This window comes from Zosterops lateralis (assembly GCF_965231275.1).
Source record: "Zosterops lateralis genome assembly, chromosome: Z".
Classification (NCBI taxonomy): domain Eukaryota; kingdom Metazoa; phylum Chordata; class Aves; order Passeriformes; family Zosteropidae; genus Zosterops; species Zosterops lateralis.
The window spans coordinates 53,471,076-53,491,107 of record NC_139800.1 but is presented as its reverse complement, the minus strand read 5'-3'; the positions used below and the strand labels follow the sequence as shown (position 1 = coordinate 53,491,107).

Genomic DNA, 20,032 nt, shown 5'->3' with positions numbered 1-20,032 from the left:
GTACAGGACCTAATTCATATGTTGAATCTCTAATGACAAGAAACTGACAAACACGGCAGTATTTGCTGATAGCCCAGTAGGCTATCAGCAGCAGTCCTAAAAGCTCTCTATTTCACACAAGAATGCAGATTTACAGATAGCTCTTCATCATCAGTTCTTAAATGAGGAGAAACAAATTTGCAGGAGGATAATTTCTAAAAAATAAAAATTGTTTCATTAAGAAATCATGTGACATTCTTAGCAATAAATATAGGCTCTTCCACATATTCTATGAATTAATCAGTTGCCACACAAGTGAGAGATCTGTAGCCCTCTTTTTAACAAGGTTTTGGCATTATACATCTTTTTTTCAAATTGATATTTCCTTTAAAATGTCTATAATTTTCAGAGTCTCAGAGAGACTTCAAAATAAAGTATGTGCAAACCTGTATGCACATGTGTTGATTTTCAGAGTGCCTTGCCTTTTCTTCCATTTTTGTGAACTTGACCACCTGCCTTGTCCTAGGACAAGTTGTCCTGCTTGGGAATGTCTTGTATTTATGAAGGTTTTCTGCCTCATTATGGTAAATCTACTTTAACATTCTTCTTCACCTCCCCCTCTAAAATGTGAAAGACAGTTTAGATGTTTCCAACTCAGCATTTTTTTAAATAAGAAAATATTACTGCATCAGGAGAATTATGCTTATAGTGGAATATAGTGCTTGTTTCAGTGTGTTTACTGTCAGCAGGTTCATTTCTGTTCTCTCCTGCTTAGCTTTTTAGTTGAATCTTGTGTCTCAGAAAGCAGTGAAATTTCAGGGGAATCCTGACTTTCAGGGGAATTCATATTGTATCACATTTCAGTTGCTTAGAGGGAAATTAATTATTATTGATTCTTCAAATGTTTACTTGAAGAATGAGCTAAGTTTTAATGCTGAATTTATTCTGAATTAGGATATTATGCTGCAGTTGTATCAACACTTCTTTGCACATTGCCATCAAATCAGTAAAGCTTAGTTTTATAGCAGGGAGCATTAGAGGAAATTTTTGATGACATGGAAGATAAACCAGTACCTTGACACAAGCTTGTCAGTAAAACACAAGTAGAAAAATTTAAGTAATTGCCTCTAAATGCTAGAAAATCACTGTAGTTAGTGAATGCACGCTTCTGTTTCTTTTGTAGTTAAAGGTGCCTTAACATTTCCTGAAATGTTGTTGCTCATTTGATTAAGTATCACAGTCCTTATTTTTGTGTGAAGTCCTACTGGATGACATTGTTCTATGTTGACAATAGATCTATGTCTAAGACTTAAGCTGTGACCTGTAGACATCTTCCTTGTGTTTGCTTTTCCCACATCTTTCTGGAGTCATAGGAAAGTAAGAAGATGGATTTCTTGCAAGATTTTATAAAAAGAGCTTAAGCTGTGTTTTTAGACCAGAAATGGCCTGTCTGCACCTCCTAAGCTGTGTCCAGCAGTTCTTCACAGCAAATGCAAAGCTCTGGCGAAGTTTAGCCTCAGAAGTTTCTGCCAGCCAGCATTGTTGTGGTGCTATGCAGGATTTCCTCTGAACAGTCTGCTGATACTGGATGATGGTGAAGGGCAGGAGGCTCAGGGTTTGGAGTGAGAAGGAGGAAATCAGGGTAAAAGAATCTGAAGGGTCTTTTCCCTGGCATAAAATAGTTTTATTGCTGCTACTGTTGCGGCATAAAGAGAGCTAACCTTACTAAGAAAGAGACAGCTACCCTATTAATGAAAAAAATTATTTGCTATAGAACAAACTTGGGTGTGTTTTGACCAATTTGCCAATATTCAGTGTAGAAGAAATAACAGCTGAGTAATTGCAGCAAAAGAAGCTTTAAATGCAACTTGAAATACACACATTTTTTCTAAGCTTTGGGATGTTTGACATTTTGTAGTGTTAATGTTGGTTTGTAATAGACTGGTCATAATCAATTTATGTTGATAAGCTGTCCTGTGCTTCTTACTTGTCTTCTTAAGGTAGATGGCAGATAGCAGTGGATGCTGTTATTGCAAACAAGTGTTTGTGTTTTTTCCTAGGCTGTTGAGATCTCTCCATTCTAATTTTCTGTCTATGTGTTTAGTTAAAGTACTGTGTCTATTCAGAGCTACAGCAACTCTGCATCTGGAAGAACACCATACGGGAAAAAGTTCTACTCCACCGAAGAAATTACGCTTCCCGTAACTCTGAACATTCCTCTCTGTTTTGCCAGTGCAGGACATGTAACTTTGCAAGACAGCACCACAGTTGAAAAGCTTTAGATTTTGGCTGAAGTAATAGAAATTACCAAGCATAACTCCAGCTTGTAGGACTGGGAGTCTGGGCATTATCTAAACACTTCGTTCTGTTTTAAAACAAACAATTTTCTATCAGCTTTTTCAAAATTCCTGAGGATCTTTGTTTCCAGCCACCTTATCTAAACAGATCAAAACAAACACTGTGCAGAGGTTCCTTGCTACCACAATAAATTGCTTGTTTTAACTGGAGTGGTTGTGGACTAGTTTGTTTTTGGGTATTTTTCCTTGTCTTTTGTGTTTGCCTGAGAAACAGCCTCAGCATGTAGGATTACGGGTCATCTGAAGTACTAACATTTCAAATCATTCCAGAGGAAGCTTATTCAAATTACCTTGTGTTTAGGGAGAGGCAAGAGCCTGCACAGGACCATTCCCATCAGGCAGCTGATAGAGGACAGCTCAGTTAGCCCTTTCATGTCCACAAATGGAGCACAGAGCAGCTAAAGACGGCTTTCAGCAGGGCAGACTGGCTTCCTATTCCTCCTGTCTGTAGGTCAGGCCAGGTTGGGTTATCTGACCTTGGAGACTAAGGGAGGTTTTAGACTTTTACACCTCGGAAGAGTGAAGGCGAAGAGTTTAGTGTGAAGTCTCTGTAGTACACAGACACAGGAATCGCACTGGGTGTTGGCAGTAGCCACATGTGATGTCACAGGTTGTGGAGCTCCCACCCACCTCAGTATCCACAACAAAAGTGGGTGAGACAGTGGTTTTGAAAGGTATTGAAAAAGTGGAGAAGAGACGAGAGGAAGTCCTTCCCCCTCTAAGTGGCTTGCAGCAAACCTAAATAATTTTTCATTTCTGATTTCTTGTTTGTGTGCAAGAGCAGGTAAGGAGATGAACAGCTCCTTAAATATTAACTGTCAGTATCTGAGGGAAAGAAGTGAGTGAGATGCTGCGTGACCTTTCTTACTTGTTTTTCCAGCCCTTATCTTTTCGTGACATGTAGCATTCTCAGCTGATTTTCATTTATGTCTCCATCCCTGGTAATTTTGACAAGATATTTAATGTGTTTGCTGGGGTGAGAGTAGTAAACATGCCATGTGCCACTTTCTTTCTGAATGGAGAATGCCCCCAAAACCCCAGTTTCTGGAGCAGTCAAGTGTGAACAGGCCATTTAAGAAGTTCTACGTATTCAGCATGGAAATATAAATGAAGACCAGTTTTAGCACTGGAAATAAGTTCAATCCAAACAGCATCAAGAGAGGACCTCCAGGTATTCTTGGAGTTGGGTTGAACACAAATTCTTTCTTTCCACCACAGTTAAAGGTTTCCTAGTTAGGTTACCTAACCCAGCAGCCAGCGTGAGTAGACATTCATCTAAGTACAAGTACATGCTGGAGGCATTTTTTTCTCAAAGAAGCTGTAGTCTTTTTCTGTCATAAGAAGACACGGCCCTGACAGTAAGCAGCATCACAGCCTGGCACTGGACCCCTTCCTCTGTGAAAGTGGGCAGCAAAAAGCAACTGCATTGCACCTCCTCACTGCAAAATGCAAAGCACTAGTGAAATGTAAGAGCCCTCTGCTCCCCCATCAAGGTTTAATGTGACAATTTCCTATTGGAATTTATTTTGGTGGCCATCCTTGGTTAATTCATGCTGAGCAATTATTCTCCTGCTGCTCCTGTCTGAAATGTGAGTTTTTAAGGTGGACGAAAAGGAGAGGTTTGAGCTGTGACCATGTTGTCCATACTGCCCATCTCAGAAGCGGGTTTTATTTGTGTCTCATACTGTTCTTTGTAAAAACAGGAGGCCTGGATATAGTACTGGAGGAAATTAAAGTGGCAGAGCCAATTTGTTCTCATAAAATAAATAAAACTGGCCTTTGGTTTTAAAGTGTGTGATTTCCTTGGAAGGAGGAGGAAGAACAATTAAGATTGCTCACCAGATTAAATTCCTTGTAATTGCTTGTTTTCAAATAGCCCCTTAAACATGAGGAAATATCCAAGAAAGCTGTTTATTTTTAAAAAGTATTTGTTGCAAAAAGGAATTTTGTCAAACTGCCTTCCCTTTCTGCTATGAGCTGTCTCTGCCAAAAATTAAAAATTAGCTTGTGAGTAAACGTGATTGGACTGGCATCACAGGTGGATGGGCACCTGCTCAGAAAACTGCCTCCCCACTCATGAGATGTGTTTCCTGCATTTCTTAATCCTTCTGGAACCATACAGTGAGGTCAGAAATGTTTAACTGGAGAGAAGTCAGGGGAATGGAGCAATGGACATAAAAATGAAAAAGCAATGAACCGGCGAGTGACAGCTGGCATTAAAAGCCTTACTATATGCCCTGCATCTTTGTTGTTTTACTCTAGTTCCTCCCACATGATGCCCTCTGATGTTCACCAGCCATATTTAATCCTCCACTGGTTTGGTAAGGGTAAATTTCTAGAGGAGGTACTGAAAATGACAAGGGGATCCTTAAAACGTTTAGTAAACTCTAGTAGTTGTATGCTTAAGCACCAGTTTTGCTTCAAGCAGCCAGCCTTCTGAGGCACTCTTCATTTTACAGTCCCAGGCAGAGATGTCTGTGGAGGATATAATTTAAAAACAATGTGCAGAAATGGTAGCTCTTGGCCTATCAGCCCTCCCCAACATGCAGACAACTTTGCTGTCACACAGCGGAGAGGAGTATCACTTCCTCCAGTGAGGTATGTGTCATGAAAAGACTGTTGATACAGGAGGAGGTAAGGGAAGAGTTCTGATATGTGGTTTTTTTGTTTTGGTTTGTTTGGGTTTTTTTCCTGCAATTGCACATCTTGTATTTAATAGTCATGTAAGGATGCTATGCTAGTCCAACAGACTCAGAAAGTCAGGTAGGGTATTTACTCCCTGAGTAGGACAGGGATGCACAAAAGGATTTGTTTGGTTTATGTTAAGCTTGTGTATACTTTCCATGAAGAGGAACACTTTTTTTCCTTTTCCGCTCCCTTTTTTTTTTTCATTTTTTTTCCCTTTTCCCATGTGTTAAAAGAGCACAATTAGCTGTTTACAGCTGTTACAGGTTGTAACAGTGACCCAGTGGTTCAAGTCATGCAATTACCTCCAGTGTGGGAAGGTGTTTGGGCTGATAGGGAAGCACCTGTGGCCTGAGATAGCTAAAAGGCATTGTGAATGCTGTAATTTTGTTACTTCTTAATCAGGAGATGGGACACTGCAGATCACTGCTTCTGCCACATTTTTAAAGAATTTGTGTTGAAGCAAAACTGTAAGTTGAAAACTGCTGCTAAAATCTGGAACAGCCTCACCCAGAAGCATAGCACAGGCTGTGCCCCTACATTCAGTGCCTCATCATGTATTGTGAAGGTTCACAGAGAAGTGTCCCAAAGTGAAGGCCCAGGCAGAGAACATGGTGCCATCTACATAATATTCTTTGACTGCTTGAGCTCTTGCTTTGCACACCTCATCTGCCTTAACAGGTAGTCTCTTGGCATGGATGAAGCAGACTTGTCACCATTCAGTACTAACATTCCATATGCTGCAGGCCTTTGCAGGATTTGCAGGAAAAAATAGGAGTTGCCTGCTTACAATGACATTTCATACACACAGATTTAGTCATGAAACCCAGAATCCTTGGATATAATGTCCATTTGTACTGCAAATTTGGAAGATTCGGGTCTGAAGCAGGTAAATCACTTCGTAAGGGTCCTTTTTTTTCTCAGATACTGAGGCCGGCACTCCGTCTTTTGTAAACTTGTTCTTGATGTCTCTAGAAAATAATATTTGCTGGTTGTTCAGCAGATCTCTGGTAGTAGCACAGATTACGAGAGAAAAACATGTCAATCGTTGTACACTTACTTCATTTCAGTATGGCATGAGGGGGACCCAGAAGCATACTGCTTATAGTCATGCAGAAGAGTTGGTTAAAAATTCAGATATGTCAAGAATCTTTGCACTTCAGGAAGTTAGAATCTTTGCACTTCAGGAAGTTAAAAGGAATCATTCTGAAGGGAAAATGAATAATTTTTAAATATTCTTGGACCACTTTGACTTAGGTTTCTCAAATTTTTGTTTCTTGATTGATCAGCTGTTTCACATTTCTGTTTGAATTTTTTGTTTCCACCAAGAACACTACAATTTTTATTTATTTTTTAAACAAACTTAAGGTTGTTTTGGGTGGGACCAGTGTTTTAAGGAGAAAAAAACCAACAACGCAAACAACAAAAAATAAGAAAACCTCCAACTTACTTTAAATTGATGGCAATGGTGAGTATGAATTCCTGAGGGGAATGTTGGTTTATCTGAGGCCAGGTATAGCAGAAAAGGGTTTAGCAGGATGTATCTGCTGCCTTTGCTACTAAGCTACACTGCTGTACTGAACACGTTATTACCATTAGCCCATTCATTTTTGCAACATACCAGTATGTTTTCCAAAACTGGTTGGTATGAGTAACAGGTCATTAAAAAAAAAAAAAAAATTTACATGGTGCAACTCCTTTATGGTTCAGTGAAAACTGAATATTTGCAAGTCAAATGGACAATTCCAATGAGTCTATGAAATAAGGGTCTGGAGCTCCATCTCCTGCACATCTGGGTAGTGCTCTAGTTACAGCTCTGTCCTCCAGTGACCTCCCAGGCATGTGGGGCTTTAGACACCTGATGTCAGGGAGAGTACAGAAGATCAATATCTTGTGACCTTCCACTCCTTCAGTCACCATAGAGGAGGCAGGGTTACCTAAACTTCATATTGAATCAATAATCAGCTATAGGAGTTGCATATTAAATCTGTTTAGCTTTATTTAAATAGAGTATTTTATTCTCTGTGGCATGCTTATCCCTCTTCATGGTCTAAAATTCTGGGATGATCCAAGGGAATAAAATAGTTAACAATGTAAAATCTGTAATTGTATATTAAAATGTGTCCCCCTCTACTGTGCAGACAGTATGGTAAGTGTTACAGGAAGGCTCACAGTATTTCCTGTCACTTTAGGCTCACCTAAAGTGAGCCTAAGTCCTTAGCTAAGGACAAGGATATGTTGTGTGCCTTTTTTTTTCCTGGTAAGAACCTTATTTACATTCTCTTTTCACAGACTCGTTCAACAGGTGACAGAGTTTCTTACCTACCCGTTTTAAAAATGTAGAGGCTTGACTTATCTCATTTAATGTGGCTCGAGCGGGTTATAGAGCATATGGTGAGGTGAGCTACCACTGCCTTCAAGGGTTCTCCTGTCCAAAATGTCACTTTCATCATTGCTGGTAAAGGATGGCTGTGCCTTCCCTCTGCTTATGCCCTAAAAGTAGTGAGAAAGCATGTCAATATGTTATGTAACTCCTCAAGTGAATAAAATTTTCTTGAGCTATGTCATTGTAGCATCATGTGTTAGACTAAATTCAAACCATTGTAACCCAAAGTCCAGAGGGCCTGTGCAGGGGATGTCTGGTCAGCACAGCTCATGTTTTTACCTTAAACTATCAAGCCTCCAGGAAACTTAATCCAAGGGTACTCAAATGTCACTAGCCCACAGGCAGCAGTAATGAACAGGTATGGTGCTGTAGAAAAATGTGCTGCCTATTTTCTCTGTCACCCTTCTAAATTTGGGTAGGGGGTTTTTTGTTTGTTTTCACGAGTGGGTTGTTGTTGGGGTTTTGGTTTTTTTGTTTGTGTTTTGGGGATTTTTTCGCACTTCTTGTATCCAGTTGTTTTCTCTGTGGCTCGTAATTTCCATATAAGCTGTGCATCCCTACCCTGACTGAGTCTTCTGAAACAGCTTACCAAAAGTGGCCTAAGCACTTCAGTTGACATTTCAGCCTCTCCTGTGGAAAGAATACAGTCAAGCCTTTTCTTGTTTCCTGATAGGTAAAAATTACTGCTAATTGCTGCTTGGAGTTGTCTTTCACAGCAGCCCTTCATGTAATTGCTGTTTCTTAGTACTAATCCTGCCACTTGTTGTGTTGCTGGGTTGTGGCTCTCCCTGCCAGCCCCCTTCCAGCCTCCCTCTTCCCAACATAAAAACCCCAACCAAAACATCCAAACAAAACCCAAATTTAAAAAAAAAAAAAGAAGAAGAAGAAAACCCCACCCCAAAACCAGCAACAAAACCTAACTGAAACAACAACAACAACAAAAACTAGAGAGAAAAAAAGCTAAACAAACCTAACCACAAAATACGTAAAACAGTAAACTCCAGCTTATGCTAGCTGAAAGCAGGTCTGTTGCCAACACTGCTTTTGAAGCTATCTGTAAAGGAGGTGGCTCCCTTACAGGTGAAGTGAATTCATGCTCTTTCTAAATAGTGTGAATTGGCATTTTCTTTGTGAAAAGGACTCTGTTGAATGGACTGAGCGTATGGGCTTCTTTTTTTTTTTAAACCAGGTCTCCCTTAGCCTGTGACATCACAGTGCTGTAATGAGCTGGGGAAGGAATTTGATTTAACAACCCAAAAAAAGCTAAAGCCTTTATGAAAAACAACACGTTTGGGATTTGCTTCAGGGTTTACAGAAACAGAGAGAAAGGGCAAGCTAAGTTTCTGACCTGCCACACATTATCTACTGTGTTTAGTTTTTTATCTTCTGTACTGGGAAGTGTATTTAAAATACCATTTTTCCAAATGATACTTGTGGAATTTGTTGCACTGTAGCTGGTTTGTTCATTGTGAGCAGTAGTGAAATTTACAACCTTCTACTAGATGTAATACAGGCAGATATTGATTCCAAAAAGAAAATATACTTTTGTATATCCTGTGCATGTGATAACTAGGAAAACCACCCAACATATTCAGTGTCTATATTCTTTAGACAGCACTTGCAAAGTCTTCTGGCTGAGTTTTTAGTTGCTCTGAAGGGGTATGTTTCCCACTAGTTGAGTGTTACCCTTCTTGACACTAAAGCAAATTTCAGTTCATAGAGATGTTTTCAGTGTGTCTGTTTAACTTCATTTTTTAGTTGTTTAACACTGGAGGAAATTAGGCATTGTACTGTGAGCAGTCACATCTAGAGGCGACAGCATTCCTGGGGTTTATGGCATTTGATGCATGCTGTGGCACTTAGTTGATACCTCTGTGCATGCACCAGGGTAACACATTCTTTAACTCCTGAGAAATGAGGAAGGGTATTTTAGTGGAAAGCGTCTGGAAGCCAAGATAACTTGCTCTCTCCTACTTGTCTGTGCTTTGGCTTTTAGGTACACAGACTCCGTAGCTAAAGTCTCATGCAGTCAGTTCAAGTACTGAAAACCAAGCTATTGCTTGTGTGACAAGCTAGTAAACAATACTCTTTTTAGAAGGTCTGGTCTTTCCCCCTCTCTAAAGCAGTTTGATCTGGAATGTGTCAAACTGGTATTTCTACAGACATGTGAGGTGCTGCCTGCTGTTTAATGCTGAGCCGTTTTATGACTGTTTAAAATAGCTCCAAGCAAGCATTCCCTATCAATTAGCAAATTGTCTGAGAAATACAGCAACTCTTAATGTAACAGTTTAGTTTGCTTTAGTGATCTTGACAACATTAAATGAATTAATCACTGTTTATTTCAGTATTTTGTAATTAGGTAAAAAAGAACCCATAACTGTGGGACTGGACAATCTGAAGGAATTTTTAAGCAGAGCAGTTGGAGCTGGAATACCAAGTTCAGTTAATACCATTTTCCTCCACCATTATCTTAATTCTCCACAGGCCAAAATAGCAAGCAACTAATGCCTTAATCAAATAATATCCTAATGTAGTCCAGACGTGCTGTAGGTCATTTTAATCAGTGCTTTTTCAGCAGGAAAAGTAGTAATGAGTTTTTGCATGGGAGAGGGGAGGGGAGCAGGGGCAGAGGGACAGGAAGTGATAGATGCTGAAAGGAGATGTCCCAGGGATTTCTCAACTGCCTTCTCCCAAATAAGAATTTTTTTTAAAAAAATCCTATGCAGATGTCTTGATTTAAAAGACTAGGGAGGGCAGGAGCCTCCCTTGGAATGGAAAACGTAAACTCCCTTCCCCCTGAATTATTACAATTTTGGAATTAAGGGGGCTCTCAGGCAAAGAAATGAGGATAGGAATAACAGTCCTTTACTGGTATGTATAATAAAGCCAACACACACACCACCTCTGGCACTGAGCACAAGCAGCACCGGGAGCCCCGTGACCCCTTCTCGGCCGGGCGTTTCCCCGTCGGTGCAGTTCCGGTCGCGGCCAGCGGGGGCGCTGGTGGCTCCCGGCGGGCAGGGCGGGTGCGGGGATTCCCCCGCGGCTGCAGGGGGCGCTGTGGGCGGGCGGCGGGAGCCCAGCCCAGCTCTGAGCAGGGCGGAGAGGGGAGAGCCCGGGGCCGTGGGCGCCCCAGCGGATGGGGACAGGTCCCTCTTCTACTGAGGCGGGTGTTAACAAGGTCCTGGTTCAGTGGCTGCTCTCACGAGCACAGGTTCACCCCACGGCAGAAGAAGCAGCTCCGGGCTGGGGTCCAGCGGGAGCAGTGAATTCCATCCCTCAAGCAGCAGCTCCAGCTGTCCTCCTCCAAAGCCCAGAGAGAAAGAGCCAGCAGCTGCCCCAGTCCTGTCCCCCACGTGCCCCACTCTTGTGGTATCTATGTCCCTCTGGAGAGAATCCCCCCCACCCCCAGCTGAGAGAAATGCAACCAGATGCCCTCCTTCCCCCTGAGCCTGGCCACTTTTTTGTTTTCTCAAGTACCCATAAGTACACAGGTAGTCAGTGTTTCTTACCACCTTATGGGAAAAATTCTATAGGTATGAAGGAACAAAAGAAAAGAAACCTAACTCCCAGCAGCAAGTCTCACTTTGAGTGAAATATTCTCCTGCAGGACATAGTAAGATGACTAAAATGCATAGTTTTTGTTATGAGCTAGATGAAGTTACTAGCTGTTCACGACCCCAGACTCACACGGTACGTTGTATTTATAGCCTAGGGACAGCCATGGCATGTGAAGAATTTAGCAACATCCTCCTTCTTACAGACTGTACACATTTTGCCTCTCACTATGTTTTGTAGACTCTGTAGTCTGACTTTCTGTTAAATATTAATGATTTGCTGGATAGTTATTGAAATTGTGTGTCAAAGTCCAACATTCTGGCTACATTGGATTCATCGTTTAGTGATAGCAAGTTTAATTTTGTTGATGTATATCTTTGAAGGAGGATTTTTCTACATGCACCATCCAGAAAATTAAATTACATGATGTGCCACTCTTGTTGGAAGTGGCTTCTCTTCCCACTTGTGTGCATAACAGAGCTGATGGCAGAGACTTCAGTTATATCCTTGTATCACCATCATATTTCCCCCCTCTTCACTTACATAATGCGATTTTTGAGTTAGTACTAGGCTAGATATCCTTTTTTTCATGTGCTTTCAGTTTTATTTTTATAATGTTCCAATCATGGACTTTTGCCTGAGTCTGGAGGTAGCAGCTTAAAATGCATTTTTGGTATAGCTAATTCTAGATAGGGATCTTTTGAAGCCACTACATGCTCTCTCTCAGCAGAGAGTTTTAGAGGTCTCTAGCTTTAAAATACTTCTATTTCCTTGAAAAACTGGGAAGAAAGCAATCTGTAGAGTGCTTAAGCCAGCTGGCTGGTTGAGCCCTCACACTGTAACCTTCCCAAGACTCACTGCTTGCAGTGAATACACATTGCCCTGTTCTTCGTGCTCCTGGCAGAGCAGACTACCACTTGGTGAGACACACTGCACCAAGCACCGTTACATAGGCATATCTTCATTTAAGGAGATTTTGCTGTGATGGGTCTTAATCTAATGGATGAGAGCAGCTGTAACAAGCCCTACTGACAAAGACAAAACGTCAACAATAATTCTTAACTTCCTTCAGCTGTCAGAGAAACAGATGTTTGGCCTTACATTTCTGAGCATAATTTGTTCCTTTAGCTCAGTATAGCCTCTGTGGCAGCAGTCCTGTCGAACTCCGGTAGGTATTGAACAGCCATGTCTTTCAGAAGTGCAGCAAGCATTAATTAGGCTTTAGGAAATAGTTTAAAGTAGTAAGATCTCCAAAAGGTAACATTTGTGAAACAGAGAATTGAAAGCAAAAAATCTTAGTCTTTATTGGCAGAGGTTTGTAGGTGGTTGTTTCAGTTAAAGCATTCAATTCCTACTCTTTTGCCCTAGAAAGTAAGTGGTCAAAGAACTCCAGCATAGAGATCATGTATCTTTTTTCAGAAAATGCAGCTTAGGCTGCCATTTATGAAATATTTACCGAATTGTACCAGCTGCTGAAAAGACAGTATCCTCAGAAGACTTTAATACTAATACATCTCAGAAAGCCTATTTGTTTAAGGCAGGTTTATCTCTGTTCCTCACATCTTTTAAAGCAGGTTTTCCTAGCAACCATAATACCTGTTCAGAGAACAAGTGAACTGCATGGCCTTTTGTCTCCATTTATTGCCTTCCTCCTGCCCCTGCCTAACCCAAATCCCTTTCTCAGGAGGGCTCTTTCCTGTTCACCAAAATTATTAACATGCCGTATTTCTCTTGAAATCTCTTATTTACATAGGAGAGTTGTAGATTCGTTCTTTAGATGGAACAGGAACCCTGTGCCCCCAGTGAAAAGACTGAGGAATTTTCCCCTTGTCTCTGTTCTTTTTTGTGTAAGCGACCAGCCGTAAAGGTCACTCTTTCCTTGTGCTGATATTATCTAGATGGGTTAGAGAGTATTAAGAGCAAGGCTTAGTTTAGCATCCTTTCCCCTCCCCGCTGAGATTAGGTCATGCTTTATCAGAGCAATTGTTCCATCCTCGACATGGCAGGGCAGATTTCAACTGCAGCATTTTGTGAAACTGATTTTTCATGCATACATTTGGAAGTTGTGTTCTACTCAAATATTGGTATTAGGTTCTCTGTTAAGCTGAACATTTTTCTTTCCTTTATTCAGCTAGGATTTCAGCTCTTTCATTTATCATCAAACCAGAGGCTGAGTGTGAGAGGGTGTTACTAAACAGCCAAGCCCTTAGCTCAGCTCCACCAGCACCAGCTGAGTGGAGAGCCCAACCCAAGTGGACTCCGTAAGTGCAACAGTACAGGATCTGTGACCTTCGCTTGTGAAGAAGAAATTCTCCTTCTGTTCCTTAAGGATTTTATCATGCATTGAATTATCTGCCAGGTGTGGACAGTTTTCTAACTGTGCCATATTTCTTACGTGTTAGTTGGGTGGGATGCTCTTTATTTCTCCACCAGACTATTGTCCTTCCTTAGGCAGCATTGGAGGCTGCTTCACAAGATCATGCTTACCAATTTAAGTGACTTAGCGCCACAGCCTCTTTAAATCAAGTACCCCAGCTGTTGGAATTCAATCTTGTTTCGGCAAAAGCAGATTTTGGAGAAAAGCCATGGAAAAATAAGCCTTAGGAAAAATGTGTAACAAAGTTTAAAAGTACTAACCATCTGTGGTAGTGCGCTTGATTAACACACTAACATAGTTTGTATTGACCTTGAGTCCAGTGCTGTCTCTCGGTGGCATTGGTTTGTTTCCCATGCCTGCACATAGGGTGTGCTGTCCTTTCTGTCCTAGGGAACTGAGTGAAGCAGCATGAGAAATAGTAATACTTACTGGTGCATTTTAATTTGAGGTAGAAATAATTGTGCAAGTGAAAGGAGCATCAGAAGTGGGAATTGATGAGAGTGAAGATAAAAACACATTTTTCTGGATGAAATGTGTTCTTTTGCACGGATTTACCGCTCTAATTGAGTTGCACTTCCAGGCAGACCTACATTACTAGAAGCCAACAGTGCAGAGGACCAGAGAATGGTCTTTTGGCTGCAAGTTTTGGTACCTGAAATCATCACCAATTTACTGATCTCTTGGGTTCTTCAAGCTCCTGCGTCTCCCTATGTGCAACTGATTGAAAATGAGGTGTGAATGTGGAGCGTGGCAGTACCAAACAGTCCTGCACTTTCTTAATGAGAGTTTAATCACAGTTTCCTGTAATTTCAGATTTGCATCTTGATTATGTAAAACTGAAGAGAGCTTTTATAGCAAAGCTAACCAGCCCCACACAGAGTAGTGTCTGCATCTCCCACTTAAATATATGTTGCATACTCTGATAAGCTCTGCATTGTTTTTTTTTCTTTATTGGAGGTGATATTTCTTTTCACTCAGCAATTAGCAGCCTTTTGTCTCTAACTGTTAATTTCTGTATAAGTCACTTTGTCCATACAGGTCCTTTGTGGAGTTACAGTTCTTTGCAGGAATTAAAATATTTTGTAAAAGAACTCAGTGTTTTATTATTGCTTTTTTACAACAGCTGCACAAGCTTTAAAGAAGGAAGATACTTAATTTTCTTGCTGCTGTAGCACTAGTTGAAATGTAGTAGTTAGAGTTGCAAATTTTTCATGGAGGAACCAAATCTGTGTGCTTAGGAAGCAAGAGAAAATAACTGGCATATACAAGATCAGCTGGTTTCCTACCAACAGAATACCTCTTCAATTTAGGTACCCTGGAATTAGTAGGAAATATTACAAATTTGGATCCTGACTTACCCAGGAAAAAAATCACCTATTGAGGGCACAAAAAAACCTGGAGCTACAGAAGCACATATGGAGAAATATAGTATCAAATGAGTGTGTCCTCATCATTAAAATATTCTGTCACAGAGTATATGTTTTATCATTGGTCATGATTCTTGGGCCATTTTTATCCCTCTTTAGTTTATTACAGCAGCAAAAGAAAATTGGAGTTTGATTTGATAAAGGAGCTTTATAGTGTATCACATGGGGAAGCTGAAACCTGTGGCTCATATGGAATGAAAGGAATATTGCAAAGCCTTTCACGAGTTTTCTGAATGAATGCAATCACAACTTCTTTGCTAAAACATGAAAAAAGGAAATAGGAAAACCACATTAAAAAGTCACACTGCAAGCTCTCCAAGTAAGCACTTTCTTTGGCAGTGTATCCCCACATCTCTTATTACTGTCTGTATTTCTAAAGAGCCCCTCGCTGCATCTTAGGGGGAGGTAGTATGAAGTTCCATTGATTTTTGTTGCATTGAGTGTACTCTTGTGATTTCTGAGTGTTAGGAAACAAACCAACATTTCACAAAGAAAATATTGTACTGTCTGGCTAGCTCAGAAAAGTCAGAACAGCGTGGAGAGCTGCTTGCAGAGAATGTCATTGTGACACTCAACACTAACACTTTTTAGTAACCAGATATTGCTTCAGTCTTTGTATTGAAGACACTGTGTAATGCACTGTGAGAGGAGCAGGCCAGGTTTTGCTTTTTGTGTGCAAGTAGGATTGTGAATGGAGCTATTCAAGGTAGTGTCAGCATGTGCCTGACATGTCTTAAATTCAAAATTTGTTGACAGGATTTGAGGATTTTTTTTTCTGAAACTTGAATTTTATTTCATTAAGTGAAAACTTGTCATTTTTTTGAACAACACTTCCCTTAGTAGTTTTAAAACCTGTAGATGACAGTTTAAAATACTGTATGAAAAAGAGAGACCTTTTTGCACGGGAGCAAGAAGACACACTTTGGGTTTGGATTTGAGCTTTTTTTTGTGTTTTGATTTGGGTTTTTTAGTTTAAAAACATATAGTTTCTGTAGGTAATGTGAGTAGAAACCCTTTCTTTCCTTGAGTTCCACATCATCATCTTCACCCCTTCCTCGCACCCCCCATTTCTAGGATCTTTTTTGGACTTTTTTTTTTTTTCTTGCTACTGCTTTCTCTTAGCTCACCCAAATAGAAGTTTCCAAAACACAAATGTTTGGCCCATTTCTTCAGATTGCTTTGTGCAAAGGCTCCCACTGGCACATTCTTCTTCCTCCAGTGCCGAGGGGAGTTCACTTAATTTTTGGAGGTGGATGGGGTGGCAGCTGCCCCATGAGGCCCTGCTAGGGGAGGGAGTGCAGGAGACATTGTGAGATTGAAGCTGCCACAGTGGTTTGGGCTGTCATTCTCACCTGGGGTGAGATAGTGGCACTTGTCTGAGCACCTGTTGTGTGGTAAGGAACATAAGTTGTGAGGGATGGATGCTATCACCTTTGACAACTGTAGCCTTTCTGATTCATTAAGAACTGCAACATTTCAGGTCCTCCTATCCTTTTAAAGAAAATTAGTTCTGCAAAGATGTACTGTCACTAGCAAGCATGGAGCAATACCTTTGCTGGCTAGGAGTTTTGTCTCTGGACAGGGTGTCTGTCTGCAGCCACAGAAGTTCAGTCAACTTTTATGTCTTTGCAGTGTTTGGGATTGGCTCCATCTGTTACACAGGTGGTGACTGTGTTCTTCAAAAGAGTGAGGTGAATGAAAGCAGCTGCTTTCTTGAACGTTTGCCAGAGTCAGTCTTCTAACAAATTCATCATTTGCTTCTTTCTTAATTGCAAATAAGACAATCAGAAAGGCCGGCCAAGACAGTAGGTAGAGAGGGAGAAAATTACTGACATCAGCAGGGAGGTATGGATTAGTCAGTAAACCATCTGCAAATTAGGTCTTACTACTAAAACTGCTTGATGTGTGGTGGGCCCAAGAGGTTGAAGAGAACGGTGGAAAGGGATGAACAGAGCACTGGTTCAGTACTGCAGTAGGGGGAGAAGGAGCAAGTGAAGTACAGGGCATCTCCAAAAGAATAAGAAAGCTGAAGAAATGGAAGGTTGACAACACTAAGGAAGCCAGGAGGCCAACAGCATCATAAGGTGTCTTGAAACTTGGCTGGAGTGGTTGTAGAGGCCCACAATGAGGAAACTTTCAGATTTTCTTTAACCATGGAACTTCTTAGCTTAATCCTTTCCCTTCCCACCACTGCAACTGATGCTTCAGAAGAATGTTGGTCTGACTCAGAAGGATTGCCTCCCACTTGTTTCCGTAGGCATTTTTTGTTGTGCCAAACAAAGGAAGGCACTGGCACACGTTTGTTGGGTCTTGCTAGTAGTACACCCACATTTTTTTCCTTCTAAAAGAGCTGATTGCCCAAACACTTACGCTTTTGTAGATGAAGAATTCAGCCAAAGAGAAAATATGCTAATAATTTTCTAAGCTGCTAATAAGTGTGGTTTACTACAGTGTGAGCAGCATTGTAGAAGTGACACTAATTGCCCTGTTGCATCTTGACTTAGACAGAAATGAACGCACTTTCAGAGATTGTGTAAATGTAACAGCAACTTCTGGAAAATCTGGGTCTAGATGAGTAGCTTAAGGCCATCATTGTGAATGTCATATGGCTGACTACAATTAGGTTTGAATGCAGCCCTTTTTCCATTCACAGGTCTTTGTAATGGTGCAGGCTTTGAAAATCCTTCTCCCTGTATGCAGCAAATACAAAGCTGGAAAGCTCCCCTCCTTTTCCCAAAGAGCTGAGGCATGGGGTTTTTATGTATCCCACTGCCTCCTTCCTCCAAACCTCCTCCCACCCATGGTGTCTCATCCCCAGCATGTGCCATTTTCCCACACCCAGTCAGTTGTCCTGGGCAGATGCTGTGGCCTGGACTGTCTTGAAAAGCTTTGTTTTGCTATCTACTTCTGTCCTTAGCTATCTCAGTTCTCTTCTTCAAGTAATTAATCAGTGGATTAATTTCTGCTCCTTGCAGGAGTGTCTGGAACATAATCTTTATTGCCATGACCTCACAGAGTTGTCCCTAGATTCTACTAGAATGTTTTGAGGAAAAAAAAAAAGGGCGGTTCTTTTAAACATATTTTTTCCTCTCCTAGCAATCCTCACTGGCTTCTCTGCTGTGCTGGGAGTCCTTAATGCTCAGTTGCTAATCCCTAGCACAGAAGGTTCCTCCAATAAGAACCAGTGTTTTCTCATAGGTTTCAGTGCATAATTATCTGTTTTGCTACATAATTGCATGTCCCACGCTAATTGCATAAACACATGCACTTCAAGAATTACATGCTGTCACAAATGCACGCCCTGATTAAGACTGTTACATGCATGTTCCTTAATTGTGAGTTACAGATTCCAGCTATGGTGGGAGGATGGGCTCTTACTGGCAAAGAGATTCAGGCAAAAAACTACACCTGTGGTTCTGTTACCGAACTTAAATGTCCAAATATGATGTGAACTGGAGTGGTTCACACATTAGAGCAGTGGTGGAAATAGACGTGCTTTGGTGAATGCAGTCTTTGGGACAATCAGGTGTATTTTTAGCTCCATGGTGTGCAGGTACGAGAAGCACAGGAACAAGGCACCCTTTAGCTCTGGTTTGGCTCTGCAGGGAGATGTGTTTCAGTGGCAGGAGAATGCATCTTCATTAACTGATTTTCTGTGTCCGTTCAAGATACATTTTTGTAGCTACAGAGAATGCAGTTAGCTACCAATGTTACTAGTGGCTTTGATCTGTCAGATTAGAAGCAAAAATTAACGGGGACATAATTGCATATCCATGGCGTGTGTGAAAGGGGACAGCTGTCAGTACTGTACTTTGCACAGACTGATGTAGGTGCCACCATACTCCTTTTTGCACCAGGAAGTTGGTCAAGGAAGATGTAACCCCAAATATCAAAAAGGTATTGCAGTCTTAAATCCTGTCACCTGAGTACCTGTTGTGTATGTGGAGCTCTGCCAGTAAATCAAGAGGAATACTTGCCCTTTCTGGTTAAAAGAAGCCTTTATTGATGATTCTTTCATTCCATCTCTGCCTACTTGAAAAAAAAAAAAAGTAAGCACCTTTTATACTCATTCTTTATTTGTTTGCAGAGCATCTGATTTCTTGAATATACTATTAACAGGACTAAATAAGAAACTGTCCACATTTAGATATTTAAATTATGAAAAGTACAATATGCTTTAAGAGAAGAAATGCTATAAACTTCAGCTGGAATATTTCTAAGTTCAACAGAAAATGAAGAAGTGAAGCAAATAAAACCAGTGAAGTTTGTCAAGTAATATATTTAGACAAAAGCGGGTTGTTTGTTTTCAAAGATTTTTTTCCCAATATTTAAGCACAGTTAGGAAGAAAGTGTCTAATGGCTGAAGCCAGCATTCTCTTCAACTGTACAACTACATAACTCAACAGAAAGCTCTTCAGAGTGTTATTAGAAGGAGCTCTTCTAGGTGACAGGCTGTAATTCCTTAAGGTGTGCCAAATGTGTTAGACTTCCTATATAAATCCTGTGACAATGTGATTGTTCAGGTCACTGGTAAGTGATCTTGTTGACCATCTTCTGCTTCACTGTATATTAATAGCATGCTGGATCAGGGACAGCAAGGCAGCGGTGACTAGCAGATAATGGTGCTCTTGTTGGTAGCCACTGAGTTCACGGGTGGCTTTCCAAGTCAGTTCCTCACACATAGAAGCACATATGGAAAGCAAGACAAACCTCAGATACCACCTCTCTGTTTTAAAAGACAAGTCAAAGTGAATAATTCTCACTTCTGGTTTTCATGATTTAGGAAGTTACCAAGTGGTTTTTGAAGAACCATGTTTAAAATATCCTCTTTGTCTTTGGCGTTTTGGATTGGTTTTGTCTTTTAGCAGCATAGAATTATTGAGAAGTCAATTGATGCATTACCAACTTAATCAGAAGTTTCTTCAGACTTTACTCACAGGAAGTTCATTAGGCTGCTTAACCAGTAAAATCTGCCTTATAGTACTTATTTCAATAATCTCCTTGTGACCAGAGGCAACACATCAGGGAAAAACATGAATCCAGTACATCTGCACTACAGATCAAAGAAGTGAGAGGGAGGATATCATGACTGTGGTCCCTGTCATGCTCCTTGTGGTGTTCTTCATACTCTGAGAGTTGCAGATGCTTCCTGTCTCCCAAGTGCAATTGTGTGTGGGTTTCCATGTGAGATGGAGAAAGATCCCATGTCTTTCCAGCACCATGGAATTCTACTCCATGTTTGATGACAGGATTGAGCCACTGA

The 20,032-nt window shown here is 40.8% G+C and overlaps 1 protein-coding gene across 2 annotated transcripts in view; it reads left to right on the top strand.

The window, feature by feature from the left end:
* LOC310922977 (PALM2-AKAP2 fusion protein-like) overlaps nt 1-20,032 on the top strand; it is a 105,981-nt gene that overhangs the window by 66,506 nt on the left and 19,443 nt on the right. The gene's annotated exons all lie outside the window — the stretch shown is intronic.